Source organism: Plutella xylostella, chromosome Z (assembly GCF_932276165.1).
Source record: "Plutella xylostella chromosome Z, ilPluXylo3.1, whole genome shotgun sequence".
NCBI lineage: Eukaryota > Metazoa > Arthropoda > Insecta > Lepidoptera > Plutellidae > Plutella > Plutella xylostella.
Window position 1 is genome coordinate 12,844,042 of NC_064012.1, and position 8,138 is coordinate 12,852,179.

General features: G+C 38.2%; 1 pseudogene; it reads left to right on the forward strand.

Moving 5' to 3' along the window:
* Positions 1 to 1,210: 1,210 nt before the first annotated feature.
* LOC125491307 lies at positions 1,211 to 6,857 on the forward strand (annotated as a pseudogene).
* The last annotated feature ends 1,281 nt before the right edge of the window (positions 6,858 to 8,138 follow it).

The following is an 8,138-nucleotide window of genomic DNA, read 5'->3' on the forward strand; positions in this document are numbered from 1 at the left end:
TATTCTATGAGTGTTCCCGTAAATGTCATATTTAGCTTAAAATTTATAGTTTGACAGCATTAAAATTTGGATGTTTACCTTCAGAATATCTACCAATTTGAATTTATTTATGTAAAAGTGTTTTATTTTATAAATCAATTTCCATGTCACTTTCATGTTCACTCTCTGTTTGAACTTGTTCATCGTCGTCGTCATCCTCATCTTCATCATCATTTTCATTAACTTCAATTATAAATCGAAGACAAAAACCAAAAAACATTATACCTACTTTGAAGTATAATGTACTAGAGTACGCCAGTCATATTAGTTCAGTGTACACCTATAATATTTTATGTTTAATTTACATTAAATTATAAATAAACAATAACATACCTGTCCAATACATCGTCAAATACTCTATCAGATTTATAATATTCGTCTTAATTTTTTATGACATGGTCGTCACAATTTCTCCACTTTTCAGGCGAATAATTAGAGAAAAGCAACTCTAAGTCTTTTATCTCTTTATCTAAGTTAGAGTCAATCGACGTTCTTGCGAGCTCGCCTTTCAAGTACCGCCACACAAGTTCAATAGGATTTAATTCCGGGTGCTATGGGGGTAGGCGAAGCACAATATGACCATTTTCTTTCAAAATTTCATCAATTTTGTAATTTTTCTCTGTGTTTTGCTCATTAATTACTTTCATTAAATCACATAAATTTTGGTTGCTTTCCTAGTTACAAGAACTGACAACTGACGCACTGTCATATGGACTCTTCGTCTTTGTTGTTTACTTTTTCGTATCTGACTGCGCAGTACCAACCTTTAGCCGCGTAGCATGACTGATCCGGTACGCTGTTCTACAAGAAGCCCCTATATTGAGACATTATACGATTAGTTGTTTTTAACGTTATTTTGTTGACGAATTATAGATACCTAATAATAATATAACGATAATATTAAAAAGGCCTCAACACTCATCCTAAGACTAATGGTCTCAGGATCAATGATCTCATGTGGGTCGCACTCAAATTATGACAGACTATATAAGACATGTGGCCGCCTCGGCTGCGCGGCCGAGACTGCCGTAACAATGACATGCAGTGCACGCGTTCCCCTCCACCGCTACCCCTCCCGCTACCCGCTGTCGTCTTGGGTACCTCGTCCCCTCCGCGTCTTTCACCCCGCAAGGAGGGTCGCCAAGCAACTTGCCAATTTATAGCTGTCGGACTGAAGCCGTCACAGACTACATTGTAGCCGTCATTCTCTGTCAAAGCCCTCAAAGTCAACATGTCATCAAACATTCTCATCCAACAAATCATTCTAGTTCATGCATCAACATGCCCGTAGAGTGGGGAAATCAATTGGTTCTAAAACTTATTGAGCTTTACGAAAGCAAAGGATGTTTGTGGGACACGAAAAATCGTGAATACAAAAATAAAATAAAGAAATATGATGTATGGGAGGAGTTAGCCAATGAACTTCAAATACCAAGGAAAGATGTTGAGGCGAAGATCCACAACCTCCGCTCACAATTTGTGCGTGAGTAAAAGAAAATAGCTTCTTCGAAAGGCACGGGTAAAGCACAGGACGAAGTTATAGAATCAAGTTCTTGGTTTGCCTACGATGCCATGAAGTTTTTATTGAGTGGGGCGACAACTTCTGGTGGCACAGATACATTGGAGACACAAGTAAGTCACAATTTTAAAATAACTTTATTATACGAGTAGTAGGTACCTTTCTAATAAATATACAATAATTATAAGATAATTATAAAGTCATTTTTAGGGTTCCCTACCTGAAGGTTGACCAAAGGGACCCTATTACTAAGCCTCCGCTGTCTGTCTGTCAGTCTGTCAACGGGTTTTTATCTCATGAACTATAGGTAGGTAGACACATAATTAAATTTAAAATTCTTATTCTAAATATTTATTTATTTCTAAGCTACATTGTTTTGCCATGGAACACTTCCTACCACACTGATGAAATGTTCAGCGAACTTGTTCCTTGTTACCATAGCGGATTGAGCAGATGGTCTTCCAGATGGTTGCAAATCCAACAAAATATTAGGTCCAAATTCTCTGCGCCAAGATCCTCCGACAATGTTATGATCCGAATCCTCTGAATCAAAGGTTCCATGTGGGGTGTAGAGTGCTCTCGATTGCTTATTACGCCTTAGAAAATTGTGTAGATATACCTACACAGGCCATAACGGCAACTTCAGCATTGGCAGGTTGGAGCACAATTGCATTGCGAAACATACGAAACATGACACATAATATTCCGAATACGTTTTCTACAATTCTTCTCGCTCTCGAAAGCCTGTAGTTAAAAATGCGCTTTATATTCCCCACCTCATGGTAGTCTGGATATGGTTTCATCATTTTTTCGGTGAGTGCAAATGCACTGTCTCCCACAAGTACAAATGGCGTGTTTGGTTCATGTCTTAATGGCTCCAGTTCTGGCCAACTAAGTTGGTTTTCATTCATAGCTTTGTAAAAAGAAGTTTCTTAGAAAACTCCACTGTCAGATCACTTTCCTTTGGCACCACAGTTAGCATATATAAAATTATAATCAGCATCAACAATAGCCAAGAGGACAATGCTAAATTGTTCTTTATAGTTGTAATAATCACTACCAGAATTTGCAGGTGCCTGAATCAAAACATGCTTGCCGTCAATAGCTCCAACACAATGTGGAAAGTTCCATAGTATTTCATAATTATGAGCCTTTTCTTTCCATCCTATTTCAGTATTTGGGACCTGAAAAATTTAATATTATGTAACTTAATACGTAACATAACATACCATAAAAATTATTTCAGGCACAACGCCGGGACACCGATACCCAATACTCCGAGCTTTCCTCGGAAAATACTCAAAATTCCATCCAGTCGAATCCTCAGGCTCCTACCATGGAAGCATCACCGCGCCCTACCTCATCTAAATCGTCGAAAAAGAGAATGATAACACAAGAGAATAAATTGGGAGAGGCGTTTGAAATAATGAGGTCCGCCAAAAATAAGATGGAAGCTACCCCTGATGAGTTTGATGTGTATGGGGGTGGATTTCAACAAGTCCTAAAAAATCTTCATTTCCGTGGACTTTTTTATCTTTAGGTTTTTTATATTGAAAAAGCGCTTTTATTAAAGTTTTTGTTAATGTTAGTGTTCTTACTTAATGGTTAGCAGATAAGTTAAAAACTTAACGAGATACAGATGATCAAAAATTTCGTGCCACGGCGATGACACATGCGTTCACGGCAATGAAATAAGCGTCCACGGCAATGAAAAAAACATCCACGGCAATGAAACTAACGTCCACGGCAATGAAATAACTGTGCTATGGATATGAAAGAATCAATCCACTGCAATAAAAAAAAACTGTGAGGGAAACGCAAACTTATACTGATACAAGATTATGTATGGTAGAAATATTTGGATAGATATTGGAACGACAGTATGTATAAAATAATAAAGGATGGAATTCTTTAAGTAGTATTATGGGGTTCGTATTGCACACTTATAAAAACGAAATGTTTAATTTCACATTAATATCGTTTACAACATATAACCTATACCTTACCTACAACCCCAACATATACCTTACCTATTATAACATCTATATTTTCATAAAGTATAATAATACATGTTGCCAGTGATGACCTAAGGTGCCGAGACGTGGTCTTTAGGCCTCTTAAATAGGCTCGGAGTCACCCAGCGAGCTTTGGAAAGGGCTATGCTCGGCGTATCTCTACGTGATCGAATCAGAAATGAAGAGATCCGTAGAAGAACCAAAGTAACCGACATGGCCTATCGAGTCAGTAAGCTGAAATGGCAGTAGGCCGGACACATTGCTCGAAGGACTGATGGTCGGTGGAGCAGAAGAGTCCTCGAGTGGAGACCAAGTACCGGCAAGCGCAGCGTTGGGCGGCCCCCCGCGAGATGGACGGACGATATAGTCAAGTCCGCGGGGAAGCACTGGATGCGGGCCGCCTCCGATTGGACAAGGTGGAAATCATTGGGGGAGGCCTATGTTCAGCAGTAGACGTCCTATGGCTGAGATGATGATGATGATGATGGTGATAATATTATACAGTATACGAACTGTTAATTTTATGTAAAGTTCATAAAATATATTATGATATGACATGATCTGTGCTGAATTACAAATCACCGAACAAACCACCAAAAGCACCAAAACCTAAAGATAGGTGCAGTTAGGTGCACATGATCGTCAACAGCGAAATGGGGCGCAGCATGTGCACTTAACCGCTTCTCCTCGCTTTCCTCGTCATCGCACCTATCTTAAGGTTTTGGTGCTAGGTGTTTTGATGGTGTTGTGTAATTTTACATAGATTACGTGATATGATAGAATATTTTATGAGCTCTATGCTAAATGAAAGTATATTTTAATTGATATAATAATATGAAATGTATTTTATCATCACCAGCCTATAATCATTCACTGCGGGACATAGGTCTCTCCCAAGGAGCGCCATAACACTCGGTCCTCGGCCTTCTAATTCCAGCTTCCAGCTACTACTGGCTATCTGCCTAAGCTTGCACATTTTGACAGCTATGTCGGTAACCTTAGTCCTGTGACGGATAACCTCTTTTCTGATACGATCCATTAGAGAAACCCCAAGCGTAGCTCTCTCCATAGCACGCTGAGTGACTTTAAATCGGTGGACCAGTCCCACTGTCAGTGTCTACGTCTCTGCACTATACGTCATCACTGGCAGAGTGCACTGGTTGAAGACCTTTGTCTTCAGGCTTTGAGGATTGGCCGAGGAGAGGCGATGATTCCCAAATGCAGCCCAACCCAATTATATGCGCTTTTCAGCCTCCTTGTCGAAATTGCTTCTGCCTAGCCGAATAGTCTGCTTGAGGTTGTCTCACCAACAATCACCGGCTCCCGTTTGATGTGAACATTCTACATGACTTTCATCTTGCCCAAGTTCATACCGAGGCCTACACGTTAGCAAGCAGCATTTAGGCCACTTAGCATCCAGCTGAGTTCCTGCGGAGATGTAGGTATATTCTATGCTATTCTATTATCTGCTGGAGGTGTAAGTACCTGCACCTGGCTCTCTCGAATGGAACCTTTGTGCATATACCCAAGGTCTAAACTGCCTTTTTAATCTTGGACCATTTCCGACCACGCTGGTCTACTGCGGGTCGGTGGGTTCGCATATCTAGATGTGCTAAATCTAGATATGCAAATATCCTCACGATGTTTTCCTTCACCGTAAGAGCGATGGTATACATTGTACTTAAATTCAAAGAACTCATTGGTACATGTCAGCGCCAGGATTTGCAACCGCATCTCCGGCATGAGAAGCGGCCGCTTGAGCTAAAACAGATCTTATTCAGACATAACGTTAATTATAATACTTATTTTGTGATTGTTTTTAATGATAAATTATACATTTAGTTTTTATACATCGCGATACGCGCCAAAGATATTACAAAAGATAGTAGGTAAATATATTTTTATTTGCCTAATCATACATACCATGGCGATGAAAACATATGTCACGGAAATGAATAACCTGGCCACGGAAATGAATAACCTGGCCACGGAAATTAATAACCAGGCCACGGCAATGAATACATCTTATTTTACAAGACATGGCGATGAAATTTTTTTCATTGCCGTGACTTTTTTTTCATTTCCATAGCAAATTTTGGCCACGGAAACCACGGAAATGAAAGCATGGCGATGAAAATCAAGCATTTAAATATAAATAACAAAAAAAGTATTAACTATTCGAAGAAACAAACACTTTATAAGATGAATATTTTCAAAATGCTTTCTTTTGAATGCTTACTCAAGAAGACAAACTTATTTTTATAGAAGTTATATATATCCACGGCGATGAAAGAAAAAATGTCCAGTGACCAAAAACAAACATAACTTTCACTATAGCGCGAAAACGTGAGCACCTGTGTACCTCTTTCCACGTCGAGTAGTTAGGCGACACTTGTAAAAAACGATAAGCGCACCGAGGGGGGGACCATAGTTCATAGATAAAACAATATCCTTGATCATGTTTAGGTCACGGCGATGAAATGTAGTTCTGGGACACATGAATTTTCACTTACCGTTCGTTATATTCTTTATTTATTTGAATAAATGTATTTCGTAACAATACTTTAACTATTAATGTATCAAATGAAACTAAGTTTAAATCTTAACACTCAATATTTTTTCATCAATGAAGAATAATACAAAACGAGATGACCTGGGGACAAACACGGCAATGAAAGATTTGGAGGTTTAATATTTTTTTGTAAAGTATCCATAAATCCTATTGATAAAATATTTAGTGCTTCATATAGATTACTATTCCTCATAACCGGAAAAAAATATTAGAAAATTAGAACTTTGTTTTTTAGTAGCGATTTCATTGATGCCACGCAAATTTTGGCCGCGGGAAATTCACCCATGGACGATATGTTGCCTCAGAGCTACGTCTCATTTAAGACGAACACTCCGCCCTCATGGCGAAATATTATATTAATAATATATTAACAGAAGCTCGCATGGGCAAATACAAGCAAGGCTACAGTACCGCATCAACCTCACCATCGGAACATCAGGACAGTGTTACAGCATCCAACGACAATCTGTATAGCATTCCACGTAAAAATCTGGTTTTTCAATTTGATAACAGCCAGGAACCATCTGATCAAGACATAATTCCATCTTTGCTGCGGGAATAATTTTTCTTTCTAATTATAAAAATAATATTAATAAAACATTTGTGATTTTACCATGTTTTTTTACTTACCATGATATATATTTTCAACGTTTTTATGAGTTCCTTACAAACTTCTGGTACTATTTTGCTGATCAGTTGTTTTGATACTCTAAATGTAGCATAAGAATCTCCGGTCGACAAGTATCTCAATGTTATTGCAAGTCTGATGTCAGGACCAACAGCATTCCGTAATATTGTGTCTTGTTTAGCTATGGCACGCCCGATCATTTCTAGTAAAACTTCAAAATCAGTCGATGTCATTCGAGTGAAATTTACAAATGATCCATCAAAACATACGAAGATCACGTAAGATATTCACTGCTTCCTCTTTGTGATAAGTAGTTTCGCACCCACCACCTTTTTTTTATAACGTTTCGGTAAACTACTCGATAAAATATAAATGTACGCAGCACTAACTGCCACGACTTCCTCGGGCGACATCTCGGCGGAGACTGCTGGTGTGGACAAGCAAAATGTATCACGACATGTTACCAAAATGTTCTGAGAACACGCACCGTAGATGTTCTGTAACAGTCTCAAAACTTGTGCCCTTGTGAATTCGAGGCTTAACTATTACGATAACCGGGATGTTGATGCAACCCACCCTAAAACTGACGTTTATGACAAGGAAATTATTATAATTAAATTCGCCGCTTAACAGGCTGTCTCTAAAATAATATATGGTCGTAGAGTTACGATATTGTCTTTGAAAAAAAAAAGTTGCCAGAAATAAATCACTAGCACACACAAGGTATAGTGCCACAATCTTATCTATTCCGGTGGCGACGTCGCTGTGATTGAATCCAGTGATTCCATCGATTAAATTTTGCCTATTTCTGGTTTAAACGACAATGCATTTCTGCTATTACCTATTGTTATAATTAGGTACATTCATAAGTATGGGATATAATATATCAAACGACATTTGTTGTATGGAAAATTTGTCCACGGCAAACAGAAATAAAATTAGTTCTGATTATGTTCTGCTTCTGATATAAAATATTAAATCTAGATTACAATGGTATAGGTAATATATGTGGGTCGTGGGAATAAAGAGATAAATTAAATTACTTAAAAAAATACTATTAAGTATTATTTTTGAACACTTAATTTTACATTTTCTAAAGTAACAAGAAACAAAAGCATACAATTAAAAATTCAGACAGTGTGCAAATGCTAATTCATCATCATCATCATCTCGACCCATCGCGTCCCCACTGCTGGGGCACGGGTCTCCTTCCAAAGGCTAATTGCCAAAAAGCAATTTCTTTCAGCCAATTCTTGATAGGTTGGGAAAACAATGACATGTCATAAATCATCATTATTTCGTCTAAAATCGCTGCAGGTGCGCGAAATTCTTCTTGGTATATTGCCTAAGATTTAAAGTATCATG